Source organism: Magallana gigas, chromosome 10 (genome assembly GCF_963853765.1).
Source record: "Magallana gigas chromosome 10, xbMagGiga1.1, whole genome shotgun sequence".
NCBI lineage: Eukaryota > Metazoa > Mollusca > Bivalvia > Ostreida > Ostreidae > Magallana > Magallana gigas.
In genome coordinates this window covers 19,707,967-19,724,860 of record NC_088862.1, presented here as the reverse complement: position 1 = coordinate 19,724,860, position 16,894 = coordinate 19,707,967, and the positions used below count along the sequence as shown (strand labels likewise).

At 32.4% G+C, this 16,894-nt stretch overlaps 2 long non-coding RNA genes across 10 annotated transcripts in view; both read left to right on the top strand.

Moving 5' to 3' along the window:
- Positions 1 to 7,220: 7,220 nt before the first annotated feature.
- Positions 7,221 to 9,759, top strand: LOC105328385 (uncharacterized). The gene is made up of 3 exons (XR_010710313.1): positions 7,221 to 7,308; positions 7,388 to 7,476; positions 9,283 to 9,759. It is a non-coding gene; the product is annotated as an uncharacterized lncRNA (long non-coding RNA).
- Positions 9,760 to 16,302: 6,543 nt separating this feature from the next.
- LOC105333596 (uncharacterized) overlaps positions 16,303 to 16,894 on the top strand; it is a 39,476-nt gene continuing 38,884 nt past the window's right edge. For 5 of the 9 annotated variants that reach the window (XR_010710042.1, XR_010710038.1, XR_010710041.1 and 2 more), the window contains exon 1: positions 16,303 to 16,502. This is a non-coding gene — a long non-coding RNA (uncharacterized lncRNA). The remainder of the gene's footprint in view (positions 16,503 to 16,894) is intronic. The other 4 variants (XR_010710035.1, XR_010710039.1, XR_010710040.1 and 1 more) reach the window with 2 other exon arrangements.

The following is a 16,894-nucleotide window of genomic DNA, read 5'->3' as shown; positions in this document are numbered from 1 at the left end:
TGTTTGTTTGGGGGGTTTTTTTGGGAGGGGGAGGGGTGAAGGTGATTTACTCTTGTAAATTTTGTTTGTTTTGATATTGTACATACTTTCTTCTAAGTCTATTTACAATGTTAAGATGATTTATTATACCCCCGCAAACGAAGTTTAGGGTGGTATATTGGATTCACCCTGTCTGTAGAGGTAACTTTGTCCCCCCTATAGAATTTTTTACTCCTGCATGGAACAGTTTGAAAATTTGTACATATATTGATCACCATCTGAAGATGTGCACCTGCAATTTTTTTTAAGATCAGACAAGATTTAATGATTCTATGACAGTTTTCATTTTCCTTATTCTATATATTGTACACTGATGATGAAAAGTAAGGGAGGTGATCCTTACAGATGTTGTTAATTAATAAATAGTATTAAAACACTCTAAAATAAATTAATATAAAAACATCCAGTTAGAAGTTTTATTCTTTATGCCTTAACGAAATTTATTTTTTATAAGTATTCTATCAACTGACAATGCCAACTTTTTGTTTGTCAATGATAAATTCTTAGGAGCTAATAAGAACATCAAAGACAAGTGTGGCTCATGAATTCATTTGTCCCAAGGGAGCCATTATCTGAGCCATGGTTTAGATGGAGCATGTGTTTAGGGAAAATTGATAATCTGTAAAATGGGCGCTGGTTTTGGGCCTATTTTAAAACTATTTCCTGTAAACCAAAAGTTTCTATCATTATAAGGAAATAAATAATATCATTATTAATAAAGAAGTTAACTATTTTTAGAAGTTGTTTAAATTTATTAGTCAAGTAAATTGATGAAGTGACCCTATAGGGCATTAATTTAAATAAAAATTCAAAATTACTGATATGATTGTAGTGTTTTGGCAATTTTAAAATTGTTTGTAATATTAAACTTACGTTTTTACATGATAGTATGGTAATAATGGTAATGTTTTGGGAGTTTATTAAATTTAACAAGTTCATCAAGGAAAATCATAGTCCTATCAGTATGGGATCAATTTTCTGATATGGAGTTCCATTGTACCATAGGAGAAAGTGAGGAAAATTTGAAACAACTAATTGCATCTGTCATGACTCTTATTAGAAAGATATTCAAAGTATTTTGAACAGAAGAGCCTTGCTTGGCTACCGGTATTTCCATTTACTGCAAAGGTAGGGCCGGGTTATTGTCATTTTGTTGGTTTTTCTTTAAAACAATTTAATAAAAAGAAATATCATCAGATACATAAATTTGTAAATGTTTTACTGTTATACATATGTATTTACAGTGAAATTCTGACAATTTTGATTTTAATTGTTCTTTGTTAACTAAATTTTTTTTTAATTCTAAAATTTATTTACTTGTATGTGCTCCAAACCTTTATTATTCAATTCAATTATTGGCCCATTTGAAATTAGCCTTGCTGGGGTTTTAGTCCCATTAGGACAGTTCTAGTTTATTTCAATATATATAGGCCTATATTATATATATTAATATGTACCATAACCCAAATATAAGTTAATAATTGATACACCTTGTATAAAGCATGATGAACTATAACTGTTAATATTACAAAGGTGACTTATAGGCCCAATGGGCCGGGTGCCCAATATTCAACTACAAGTAGTTGTTATAAAAACTTTCAAAAGACTTTTAGTAATTTATTAAATTGCAATAAACTACTTTGGATTTTAAAGGTAATCAATTACAAGCTGATTACATCCAATTTAAAAAGTAATTGATTACATAAGATTACTTTTCCTTGTTATTATGATTACATGTGATTAATTTAGATTATTAATTTAGATTACATAACCAGTTGTTGTTTGTTTTTGGTTTTTTTTTTGGGGGGGGGGGGGAGGTGTTTAGTTTTTTTGTTAGTTGAATGTTTAATGTTTTGGAAAGAAAGATGCATTTTTGACAGGAGTATTAATTCTAATATCAAGTTATCAATTTTTACAAGCTTTTTCATTTCACTGTATAAATATTTTTAGAAATTGTATGTGTGTGTCCATTACCATATGAAATGGTTTTTTCTAACCATCTTTTTGAGTTGTGTAAATACTGTATTTTGCTCTTTGTACGATCCCATAATTAAAAAGAGATCTGTTTACACATAATTGACCGTGTTGACATTTGTTGAACTTAACTACAAGAACAGTTAAGAAAATGGTTGACTAGGCATGTTTTGATATATTAAATGGTACCCAAGCTGACTTAAAGGGCAAGGAAATCTGCATGGTTTGTGTTTACTTTTAAAATACAAAATGCAACACGATGTTCCAGAAGAAATGATAGTTTTAAGGTGGCTAAGAGAACATCATGTTATCATAGCTTCAAAATGTTGGTAGTTTTCACCATTTATATGTAAACAGAACAAAAATATCAAGGTTTTAATAAAACAGATTTGTTATTCTCTTAAAATATATAAAATTTTAGGAACTTGCGGTCTGGGGGCTCGCACTATGGACCACAATCATTGATCTATCGGAGCTAGGCCTCTACAAGCACGTAGCAATACTGTAGGAGACCTTATCCACCTTTTCCATTTTTTTAGAAACAAGTTTTTTTCACCTTTTTCCCATATCAACTTTTTTTTTTTAAAGTTCTCGTTACTTTTCTTCCATTATAGTATATGCAAATTCTACTAATATATAACTGTTTAAAAAAAAAATGAGGGGCAATAACCGGTAATTTATTTATCTTCATAGCTCACCTTAGCTGAAAGCTCAAGTGAGCTTTTCTGATCACTTTTTGTCCAGCGTTCATCTGTCTGTCTGTCCATTAACCATTTACAGTTTCGTCTTCTTCTCCAGAACCACTGGGCCGATATCAATTAATCGGCCCTCTGTAAACTCGTGTGGAAGCATCCTAAGGTATTGTAGGTTATATACCGGTAGGTTATATATATGGTTTATCTTATATGCAAGCATTTTGACATGTTGTTGATTCTTTTAAATTGTTTAGATTCTGGCCCCTGGACAATTCTTGGGCCTCACAAGGGGTTCAAAGTTTGAAGTAGGTTTATAATCTACACAGTTGTTTAAGTCAGATCGTCATCTCAAGAACTGCAATGCTCATTATGTTGTATGACTGTAAAATCATCCTGTGACAATGGGCTAATGATAAACATTGGAATATGCAGGGGATTTTTTATATATATATATATATATATATATATATATATATATATATATATATATATATATATATATATATATATATATATATATATATATATATATATATATATATATATATATATATATATATATATATATATATATATATATATATATATATATATTAATATTATCTATCATACGGCATTGTTCAGATATTTTGTATATTACTCTGTGAAGTTGATTTCATTATGTCTATTGTTGCTCAGGTGAATGATGTGGCCCATGGGCCTCTTGTTTATTTAAAAAAAATTTTATTAAGTCTGATCCTTTTATGGGAATTATAATCATAGTTTCACAGTCAATAAACTAGGTTTAGCGGTTGTAAGCTATAGTTTATGGACAGAAAACTATAGTTAACGACAATAATCTATATTTTACATTTGTAAACCATAGTTGACGTGATCATCTATGTTTCAGAAGTGTAAAACTATAAGTAACACTGAAAACAACCATTTGCCATCGCAAATCATATATAGTTTATCTGATAAATATAGTTTAATGATTGTGAAACTACATGTATGGTTAAGAGTTGTTATACTGATGTGGATCTATATTTGTCTGCAAAATCTATCGTTAATATCGTTTGCAGACAGATAAACTCAGATAATCATTCGTTAACTATAGTTTACAACCGTTGAATATGGTTTTGCAGATAAAAGCTATAGTTAAAGGATAGTTAATTATAGTGTACGGTTTGTAGACTAAAGTTAGCTATAAACATTTGATAACTATAGTTTAGCGTTCGTAAACTATAGTTTACAGTCGGTAAACCTAGTTTATTATCTGTGAAACTTTATTTAACGCCGTTAATCTATTTTTCCTATCTGGAAAGTGTAACAACCATTTGCCATTACAAATCATAATTTATGTGATAAATATAATATCGTGAAACTATGATTAATTGATTATATATTTAATGAATGTTAATGATAGTTTACAGATGTGAATCTATATTTATCAGCAAAAGCTATCGTTAGCCTTATTTGCAGACAGATAAACTTAAATTATCCTTCCTACACTATAGTTTACAACGGTTACAATGTAGATCATATTATAGTTTTACAGACAAGAACTATAGTCAACGAATTGTTAACTATGGTTTGCGATTCTTAAACTTTAGTTAACAGTTGATAAACCTAATTTATCAAATGTGAAACTATGTTTAGCTCATTTTTGTGAATTTGGCGTACCATACCCTTCCCCTTTCCTGATTCTTTCTTGTGTCCCCTCTAAATGATCACTTGCCGCATAATTCATCAGTAAAAATGTCGCTCCCTTCCCTGTTCGGAAAGAGGTATAGCGCACTTAATATACGATTTGGCCTCAACTATAGCCTTTTGCAAACATCAGACATTTTCAATATTATACAATATTTAGTTTAAATACATGTATAATATATTTTTAGTATTCAAAGAAACGCAAATTACACAATAACCATGCTCTAAGAGTCTTAATTATCTTGCACACGAGATCATTAAAATATTCAGGTTTTGTTAGGGGATATATAGGAAAGTAGTTAGTATACGATAAAAAAAATTGGATATTTGACTATTTGAACCACTCTAAACCAAAGACATCCGATTAAAATTAAAATTATGTTCTACATGTATTGTAGTACACGTTTACATTGAATTAATTATGGTTTAACGTGGTCTTCTTACTGAAAATTAGGCAAATCTTTTCTAATACAATCATGTATATAGCTATATATATTGAAAATACATCTCCTGAAAGTGTTAGGTGCGTGACCTAGTGGTAACGCGGAGGTCATTTTGATTTTGTGGTCGCTGGATCGAATCCGCTAATTAAGTAGTAATTTTTTTTCACTTAAATTGAAACATGAACAGAATAGAGAGGTTAAGTTACATGTATCTATTCTTCTGGGGTTTTTTTTTAAAATATTATATTGTTTAAAGTCTGTCCCAAGATATTTATGCAGCACATTTTGCAGATTTTTAATAGAAATAAACATACATGTAATTGTGAAAGAAGTGCAATATAAATCGATGAAAGGGAAAATTTCCAAAATATATTCATTGACACATTATCGTTTTTCAACTCATAAAAGTTCACAGGAACGAAAACAGATTTCTTACGGAGATTCATAATGGGGATTGTTTACATCTTTTCTCCATTCGGAAGTCACTCGGAATACCTCGCGCAATTGTTCAACGTTATCATCCGGGTCTGCTCCAATACAAAATCCCCGTGGACATCACATTTTTTAGCCGTGTATTGAAACCTGATAAGCAAAGGGAAGCGTTTCAACATGTTCAACGGAGAAGTCTTGGAAAGAAAGTGGGCGCTTAATTAAGATGTACATTCGGCAGGAATCTGGGCGCACAAGGAGAGTGAAAACTTCATCAATTAATTTTGAATATTTTTCGAATTATAACCGTTATTTGGTTTCTGAGTGGAAAAATATTTGAAATGCAAAAGGTTTTATCATAATATGGGTCTAGATGTAGCAACACGATGCAATGATTTTTTTGTCTCTGGGTCTTCTCTCCACAAATTTGAAACGTGTAAAGATAACATATTTCAACATTAAAAATATCGCTTTTTTAAAAAAGATGGAGAGATGACCCAGAGATGACTAATTATGTACTTTTTCAAATTATTTTTCGAAGGATAAAAAACAAAGTCAATTGATATGACAGTGTTCTTCCAAACAATACTTTATAAAGCATATTGACAAGTCTCCCATGGCTCAGTGGTTTTGTCCTGGATTAGTGAATACAAACATTCAGTGTTTTGGGTTCAAATCCAACTGGTGGTCTTTTTAAAAAAAATTATTTGACTTTTTTGTTTTAAATGTTTGCTATTATAACATGATGTTGAATTATAATATGGCGGTATATTTTAATTTGTTGTTATTAATTTCTAGATCTGCTGAATGAACACTATTTTCTTATCTTATTACTAGTTTTTTAGGATATACACAGTATAACTTCATTAAAATATGTTTGCATTAACATTTCCAATTAGTTTTCGGTTTACCTCTCATTGCCATTTTTTCAAAGCTTGTGAGTTTTTTAATAACCGCGGAATAGCCATGTAATTTGACTCTCAACATAATATATTTTTTGTTGAAAACTGTACATAGCCTTTCGATGTTATAGACATTTAAATCCCAATTGATTCGTGTCGAGGATTCCTGCAAACTTACAATCTTGTGCGCTCACTTTCATTTTCATACTTTTGAATGTACATCATTTGAACCCTGAGTAATTAGGCAAAATGTGAATCCACGATATCTTTGGACAGAGTATAATCCAGTCTGAGTATGAGCATACCCAATATAAACAGATTTCTTCATTAACACTATATATGTACTCTATTTACACCTAGGTCCATTGCATTTTGCTTGAACTTATCACGGTTCAGAATATCAATTATGAATAAACATTATACTCAGAGTTTCCCGAATTTATGACAAATCAGTTGTTACAGACACCATTATAAAATCAGTATAGTGTATCCAGGTTTCAAAAATCATATTGCGACAGCTAGGTACCTGAAGCTATTTTTAGTAACAGGTACTTTCCGTCCAAACACGTGTTTAGGCGAAATAATGGGAAAAGGCGCTCTTTCTGGATCCGCTTCTGGCACCTATCATTTTCGAAAGTTGTTTGAGAGTAGAAGCATAAAATAGCAACGTTGGAAGCAGGAAGCCTGTTCCCTCCCCTTCCGACTTATTTTAAAGACGACTGACACCCCCCAACCCCACAAACACACGTGCACACACACACTCTTTCTTGAAGTCCGACATTGTTTTTTATGGAATTGATATTTTACTAAACACCTACCCCAACACTTTTTGGGGTCATTTAAATATCAGGAAAATGTTACATTTAGATTAAATATATACTTTCGGCAACTGTAACCGATGTTACGTGCCTGAGATAATTCCTATAGACTTTTTCTTTTAAAAATACATATTGTTTAAAAATTCAGGGGACTGAACCTGCCACATGTTGCAACAAGTAAAATTAGAGGTTTTAGACGAAAAGGTTAACGATCGAATTAACTTTAAATTCCTTACTTTTAGTTTCGTTTTATCCACTAACCAAAAACGATGCAATGTATAGATCATGTTCTAAAATAGAAAGGCAGACAATCAGATTGGTACGCAGTGTTATTGCTTTGAAATTGCTTTCTGAATTTTTTCAATGCACGAAGTAGTTACCTTTTCTTTTATTTTCAGTAACCGAGACTTAAGCAAGGTTGTACATGGTGGACAAAGTGTAAATTCCAAACCTCTAAGCATGGCAAACGAAACAAGAGTTGGTGGAGGTAAGATTATTTGCATATTTCTATATATTTTATCGAAACAGTTAGGCTCCAGCTGGCTTATGAATAATCCATAGTTTGTATGATTATGTAGGTACATGTACATGTATGCTTAAACCTAGCTATAACTCTAATTCAAGGAATCAAATCAAGTTGTACCCAACCCGACTCGCACCCAAACCAATTCGTACTCAAATGGTCAGGTCGTACCCAAAACAATGTGGTTCACTCGAACCCAAATATTTGAGTATGACTTCACTAGTCAACTCGTACCCACGGGGAAAAATATATTTATACTAAGAAAATAAAATACAATAGTTTTCATTCATATGTTATATTTTTTATTTATGTTTTATTTAACTTTAGATTAACTTTGCCTGTTGCCTAATCCATTTGATTACTAAAAAGAATGTGTTTTAATTATAAAACAATATCTAATATAGTGATTTACTAACCATTTTCTTGCAGGAAACACACCTCTCTCGAACCATGTTGATCTTCCAAAAGTGGTGAAAATCTGTGTTAATTTCTTCTTAATTATAAGCAGCATGTTTATTTTGTGCTGACAAACTCATTGGTTGATCGGTTGAACGGAATCACATAATGCAATTAATTTTGATTTTGATTTTTAAAATTTTTATTTTAATTGATGATAGTTAACCTTCTCATAATCATTCTTTGATCCGTCTGCATTCAAGTACAGAACTATAGTATACTAGATTTTTATAACAAATTCTTTTAAATTTGTTATACAATTCGCATATTAATGTTATTGATAATATACAAAGCATAACAACATACGAATAAAAGCCATTCATTTTATTTTCTTATAATAAATATTGATCTGCCCGTATTCAAATACACTGAGATCTAGGGATGTTTGTATATATATAAATCTGTTAAATAAAACATAAATAAAAAACATAACATATGAATGAAAACTATTGTATTTTATTTTCTTAGTGTAAATATATTTTTTCCCCGTGGGTACGAGTTGACTAGTGAAGTCGTACTCAAATATTTGGATACGCGTGAACCACATAGTTTTAAGTACGACCTGACCATTTGAGTACGAGTTGGTTTGGGTGCGAGTCGGGTTGGGTACGACTTGACTGTAATTCAAATTCAATCGTCCAATGCCAAGCTCAGGGACTTTTGTAGAAGAAAAAAAACATTGTTTAAAAAGAGGGTACCATGGAGGAAAAATAAAATCTTTTTTCCTACGAGGTATCCACTTTTTTGACAAGGTTTTTTTTTTCTACACAAGTCCATGTGTGTCAAGTGTGAAGAAGACAATTACGCTCCCTGTCAAAGCAAAAATAGCGCTAGAGCTCTCTGAAATGTAAGAGATGGCATCATGCCATATATTAAATGTAGAAGACAAGAGAATGAAAGGAATTTAAATGTTCTAACATGTTAGTTTCAATTACATGTTCATGTAGATCTCGCAAATTGAGCGAAAGATAGATGTTACAAAAATAAGTAATAGTACTTTAAACCAACTTTTATCTGCGACCACTTTATTTCACGATTTACATCCAATAAACTGGTTTGCGACGACTAATGTTTGCAACCAAACCTTATCCAGAACCTTGTTGCTATACCACCACATGTCAAGGACTGGTTCACATCGACGAGGCTCTCGCAAACCTCACAGAAATTTTTTGTACATGAATAAATGTTGGTTTACAGTATTATAAATCTTGGTAGAGATTAAAACATTAGCATGATTTGATATGATGATATAAAAATACAATTTCAATTTCCAAACGATAGAATATATATAGGCATTGTAATTTTATTTTAAAGATTTGGACCTACTTTTTGACTTTCTCTCAAGAAAGCTTTCACCTCAAGATCTGTTGTTAGTCTCTGTCCATTTGCTGGGTGAAACACAGATGGCAGAAACTTCTCGATCACAGTCTTATCCATCTGAAACTTACTTCCGCATTCTTCATACCTGGCGATGTAAACATCCATCCATCGACCATCAGGGCAAATTGAAGGAGGTTTTCCATTCCATGGAGAGGCAAGATTTGATAGATGAAATGGAAGGCTTTTCTCGGGATCAGTATATTTTCAATGCCAGCCAAATAGTTGAGCCAGAAAAACAGGTGGAAAACTCTGATCTTACCACCATCGCAAAAAATCTTGGTTCCAGATACTATAATGTTATGAGATTCCTCGGAATAAATCAGCGCACAATAGACCAGATTGAAGCAGATCATTCCTCCATTAAGGAACAAATCTACGAGTCACTGTTATATTTGAAAAGGTTGAAGCCTACCTTAACAAGGCAAACAATGTGTAATGCTCTCTTCTATGCTGACCATTCTGATGTGATTGAAAATCTTAATTCGAAATGGAAACACCGAGGAATACCGTAATTCATCTTGACATTTCATTATATACATAGTTTATATTAAGTATTAAAATATAGTGATGCATTGTGCATTTTTCATTGAAATATTTTATACTATTATATCAAACAGTAGAGCTAATGAAATTGTAACATTTTTTATATTTTTGGTTTTATTTTCACTTGTTTCACACAAAATAAGCTTCAATAAATAATATACACTCAGTCTGTGCTTTAGCTTGTATACAAACTCAACATGCTGTCAGTTTCATAGATACATCTTACATGTAAATATTTTCATTACTAACAAAGACGGATGCGATGTATATATATCGGGCCTCAACAGTTCAGTGGTTTAATAAGCCGGCATGGTATGCAGGAGGTCATATTTTCAAGTCTAGCTTAAAGGGACCAAGACACAATTTGAGATAAAAAAATTATTTTTCATTTTTAGCTCACCTGAGCCGAAGGCCAAAATGAGCTTTTCTGATCAGAATTTGTCCATTGTTATCTTTGTCATCGTAAACTTTTCACATTTTTATCATCTTCTCCAGAACCACTAGGCACATTGCAAACCAACACTTTTTAAACTATAGTTCAAATTTAGATAACATAAAGTCGTCCTCTACATTTATCACACATGGCGTTTGACAACCAGTACAAAGATTTTAATGATTTTCATGTTTGAATCTATATTAATTTTACATAAAAAAAGATAATTACACAATGAAAAATGATGTTCTACCTCCATATCTACATGGAACATCTAACATTTAATAGTTATATAAAGTTTTATTAGATTTATTTATTTTAACAATAAAATGCTTTCTTTGGGGATTCATTCGGATATGAAGGTAGCGACATTGCAGAAAAAATACATAATTTTGTAATTTTTTTCTGCAATGTTTGCTTCCTTCATAACCCGCATGAATCATCAAAGAAAACATTTTATTATTTATATTAACATCTTTTTTTAAGCAATTAATAAATTGATTATTAAAAGTTAGTAACATTCACTAAATTACTGTTAATGTACATAAGTACGTTAGCTAAAAGAAACAGCCAAATTGTCTCTTGTGAGACTTTGAGCGTGACATCATCATGATTATTTTGTGCAGTCCGTAATTTTCTTAGGTTGCTGGTGGCTTCGACCAATCGATAAACAGGGCGTGTCCATTTTATTCCTGTCAGTATCTTGTCAGTTTCAGTCGTTGTAGATTTCGACCAATCGATAAACGGGGCGTGTAGATTTGAGTCTGGCTGTTTCTATAGAGCTATGAATTAACTATATGTTTCCGTAAGAAATAGAGGAAATAATACAGTAAAACACGGTTATAGCGAACACGCTTATAATGGATTGACGCTTACAGCGAAGTGATGATTTTCATTCCCCAAGACTCTATTTTATGTTGTAAACTTGACGGATATAATGAATTACGCTTATGACGAAGTTAAATTGTCCGTACCTGGGACTTCGTTATAAGCGTGTTTTACTGTATTTAGTAGATGTAAATATATCTATATATAAAAATAGAGATAACTTTGTTATCATAATCAACGGATAATATAATAGTACTGAATAATAAGAATTAATTTAAAAATAAACTGTATTTGTTTTCAATCATTGTTCTTCATTAGAGTTCTTGTATAAATTGACAATATTTATATAGATGTTTCGCGTTTATTCGCGAAAGTTACACTTTATATCGCAAAAGTTTCTCGTTTATTCGCAAAACTAACGCGTTTATTCGCGAAACTAACGCATTTATTCGCGAAACAAACGCGTTTATTTGCGAAAGTTACGCGTTTATTCGCGAAAAAAATACTTTTTTTACCTACAAAAATGAGCAAAATGGGCTTTCGTAGGATAGCACAATTAGTAACAAAGTACTTGTTTACATTGTGGTCCTGTATAAAACATATGTACAATAATAAGTATAAGACACATAGGTAAACAATGCAGATAGAATATACACACTCATCAATAAATATATATGCACTGATTTGATATCATAATCAATAAAATTTACTTCGCTAGATAATATTACTGTAAATACTTTGTTTAAAAAGAAGACATGATATTATATAAATAGTGCCTGTTTGGGAGGGTAACAGTTGAAATTGACACCCCGAGAAAACCGTTGTCAACCGACGCGAAGCGGAGGTTGACAATGGTTTTCGAGGGGTGTCAATTTCAACTGTTATCCTCCCAAACAGGCACTATTTATTTTGTTATACTGAATGTCTTAATTTTAAGGAAAACTCAACTGCTTTTACATAGGAATAAAGTGAATTCAACGGCGAACCGTACGCGCATAATTTTCGCGCATGTAACAATTTTTAATGTTACCCGTTGCTAAGTGCGTTGCTAACGCTGAGGGTAATAGAAAAAATTATGAACTGCGTCTAAACCAATCAGATTTCAGTATTTAACATGAAAGTATAACAATATATAAATAGTGCCTGTTTGGGAGGGTAACAGTTGAAATTGACACCCCAAGAAAACCATTGTCAACCGACGCGAAGCGGAGGTTGACAATGGTTTTCGAGGGGTGTCAATTTCAACTGTTATCCTCCCAAACAGGCACTATTTATTTTGTTATACTGAATGTCTTAATTTTTAAGAAAATTTTACTGCTTTTATATAGGAATAACGTGAATTCTACAGCGAACCGTACGCGCATAATTTTCGCGCATGTAACATTTTTTAATGTTACCCGTTGCTAAGTGTGTTGCTAACGCTGAGGGTAATAGAAAATATTATTAACTGCGTCTTAACCAATCAGATTTCAGTATTTAACATGAAAGTATAACAATACGAATTGTTACATGCGCGAAAATCATGCGCGTACGGTTCGCCTTAGAATTCACGTTATTCCTATGTAAAAGCCGTTGAGTTTTCCTTAAAATTAAGACATTCAGTATAACATAATAAATAGTGCCTGTTTGGGAGGATAACAGTTGAAATTGACACCCCTCGAAAACCATTGTCAACCTCCGCTTCGCGTCGGTTGACAATGGTTTTCGAGGGCTTCGCGTCTGTTGACAATGGTTTTCGAGGGGTGTCAATTTCAACTGTTACCCTCCCAAACAGGCACTATATAAATGTTACCCGTTGCTAAGTGCGTTGCTAACGCTGAGGTTAACAGAACAGATTATGAACTGCGTCTAAACCAATCAGATTTCAGTATTTAACATGAAAGTATAACAATACATGTTCGAACACAATCTGCCAGTTGATTCAATAAAATGGCTTTTGATATTCTAAAAGAGCGCTTGTAATATTCAGTCCAACACTACTTCTTGTTTCTCTAGAACTTACTTGGTTTACATATCTATTAACATTCATGTATTCTGGTGACATGCCCTTTAAGACTTTAAAAGCTAAAGTATATAAAATTATCCTGAATAGGCATTCATTGTAGAACTCTAAAAATATCAACAGTGGAAGTTTGAGTAGTTTTAACATTCAGTATATATCTAGCTTCCCTTTTCTGTAATTTAAAAATTTTCTCAATTTGGCCATTATTTTTGGCTGAACACCAAACTGTACAACAGTAGTTAAAATGTGAAAAAATAACAGCATTATAAATTTTTAATAAAGCAGCATTTGACATAAAAACACGAAGACGACGTAAAATACCTATTTTTGAGCAAGTTTTTTGCTTAAAAAGTCAATGTGATCTGACCAAGTAAGAGATTCATCTATGGTTACACCCATCGTCTCAAGCCACGGGTTTTGTGTCCATTCTAGAATGGACACAAAACCCGTGGCTTGAGACGATGGGTTACACCAAGAAGTTTAGCCTTTTCTACAGTGTTAGTTTAAAACAGCATTGATCACCAACGTTGATATACAATTTTTTAAACTTCGATAATTTTTGTTTTGTACCAACCAACATACACTGAGTTTTCTTAAAGTTCATAGTCAACTTGTTACCGTTCATCCAATTTACAGAATATAAAAAATCTTCATACAACTTTTGTTCAATTACATCAATAGAAACATCTTGTGTTACATCAATAGGGAAACATCTCGTGTTGTATCGTCTGCAGTGAAAATTCTAACATTAGTTTTATAATCTAGGTTGTCATTATCTCATATCAAAGTATGTAAATCTATATTGCCTAAATTTTGTACTTGGAATAGTTCATTATATAAAGTAGTTCTTGCATTAGAAAATAGTTTGCAAACAAATTAAAAGTGATATACATCTTCTTTCTTTCCACTTATGCAATTTGGAGAATCAACAGTATATCTTCTCTGTTAATCATATTTTAGTAAACTATTGTGTCCTAATTTTGTATGAATGATATTAGTTACTCTTTTACCATGAAGGAAATATTTAGGAACTTTTGAATCACTGGTATTATTAGAGACGCTTCTTTGAAACTGGCGGATGAATGTTGATTTTTGGTAACCGAATTTAGAGAGTTCCATTTGCTTATAAGCATCTGGAATTAATGATTTTTTTATGTGTATTATACTTAACTATAAAGGGTATATAATTATATTCATAACGAGTACTGTAGCGAGAAGTATCTTTTCTATAAATATTAGCAATATCACTAAGATATTGTGGTACAAGATTGTAATGAATTTTATGCATAATCGTTAGTTTAGTCTTCTCTTAGCAAGAAATTCCAAACCGTTTCAAAATACAATGATATCCTGGGGGCAAAAATTGGAAGTCCCGTAACAATTATTGCAGCGTGTAGCTGTACTTTTTCTAACTTTTCAGTTTCTGCGGAAGAACGACCATCCCTTACAACAGAAGCATATTATAATATTGGTCTTACAGAAGTTATGTGTGTCTCTGCCTAAAGTAAATTTAAGTTTCTTAAGTAGTCCTAACTTTTTGCAAGCGATGTTTACTATATCATTGATGTACACAGACCATTTCAAATCATCAAAAAGCGTTAGGCCTAGATGTTTATGAGAAGAAACAATATATAACTGACAATCTTGAAAAAAAAAAACAGTTCTGGGGTTTCATTACGTCTTGACTTGTTAAAAAGTACAACTTTGGTTATGTTATGATGAAATTTAAGTAACCAATCATCAGGACATTTTTCTTATATTTGAAGGTGATGATTTAACACATTGTCTACATTTGTTAAGTTTTAATCCGCATCCGTATACTAGTAATCTACAAAAGGACAACATATTGTGTGCAACATCATTGACATAAATTAAAAACAAAAGGGTGCCCAAGTATAGATTCTTGTGGCACTCCAGCATTAACACTTAAGCTGAATGATAAAACATCTTTAAACACCACTAAATCTGTTACACAAATACATTTGTAGCTACTTAACCATTTAAAAAGATTGCCACAAATACCGTAAGTTTGTAATTTAAAAAAGCCCTCATGCCATACGATTTCTTACGGAAATTAATTGTAATTCATAGTTCTATATAAACTAACAGAGCTGAAATCTAAACGCCCGTTCATTGATTGGTTAAAACCTTCATCAACTGAAGAAAAATCACGGACTGCAAGAAATAATCATGATAATCTCAGACTTTTTTTTCAAACGTACTGATCATAGGCGTTGAAACTGGGAGGGGGGGGGGGGTAGACCCCCCCCCCCAACTTTTTGTTGCAAAGTAAGACCTAACCGTCAGGCACTTAGCATCAGGGAGGGGCCAGTCCCCCCCCCCCCCCACTTTTTCTCGCAGCACACAAAATTAAAGTATCAGGAAGTTGCCTCCCCCGCCCCACCATTTTGGATAAAATGTAAGGAATGGAAAGAGATAAGGAAATATTAAGAGTGATATTGAAAATTGCAGTTATAGGTACACTTACCCCCCCCCCCCCCCCCTGATTTTGGGAATTAGCCTCTTTTTTTTGGTTTGTCAAGATTTCTGATGATAAGTCTACCCGGCCCCCACCCCCTCCTACTTTTGATTTGCTTCCGACGCCACTGCTGATGAACACTTACAATAATTCAGTTAATTTTACATGTACTTACTTTTTACGATCAATTCAACAGGAAATTCAAGATGTAATTATATACAATAAAATGTTATCATTGCAGAAAATAAAAATTACATTACCCGCTTATATATGTTAGGTATTTTTCTGCAATGTCGCCACCTTAAAATATCGCATGATTCACCAAAGAAAGCATTAATTAACAGAATGAAGAAGTGTGAAAATAAAAGAAATGAAAATTTACATTAAGTTACAGCTAGAATATAAAAGGAGAAAAAATTGAAAAATGGGGGGGGGGGGGGTGTTTAGTATTATAATGTGTACCTGTACGTTTAAATTACATAAAGAACATATATTGTTACATAATACAATTCTGTGGGTTTTTTCTAAGAAAATGATGGATTGGTTTAAAAAAAAAAGGACTTTCTCCTCAACCCCCCCCCCTCCCCCACGGAAAAATTTCTGGGCCCCATTTGCAATTTATGATAGATAGTTTGTTTAATTATGACTTTCATTTGATCCGCACCCTAAAATCCATAAACTGTTTGGTCAATTGAAGGATGTCCATGATAATCGCTCACTGCACGGTCGGCCTCTGCCCACGTGACCAAGAGCAAGGACCACGCACTGTACTGAACAGTCCTCGAGAGCAGCTCATGCACGGTCTACATTGGACTACAGGTTCCCGCCTGGAAATTTGACTTCGTTTTTAATCCTTGCAAAATCCAAAGGTACGTAGATATTCAATTAGTATGCAGGTTTGCTAGTTTGGTGATTTATTTTTCGTTCATAGAAGAGTCTATTCAAAAATCAAACACTTTTTATTCTTTCATGTTTAAATAAAAAGATGCTATTGAAATTGGTATTCACCCTGGTCTGTGACAGATTTGGAAGTGATACAGTGAAGTCCCCAATTCCGAGTCACGTCAGACTGTTTCTTTGATTATTTGCAAAGCGGAGTGTTCTATTTAAATTTTATACTATAATGTACATTGAAAGTACATTTTGTGAGTTATCAAGCATTCATTTTGTTTTTGAAAATAAATTCCCGGTAACAATATTTACAGAGGCATTTCAACAAGGCACCTGAGGCCTGTTCAACAGAGCGGGTGCTCGCGAGCGC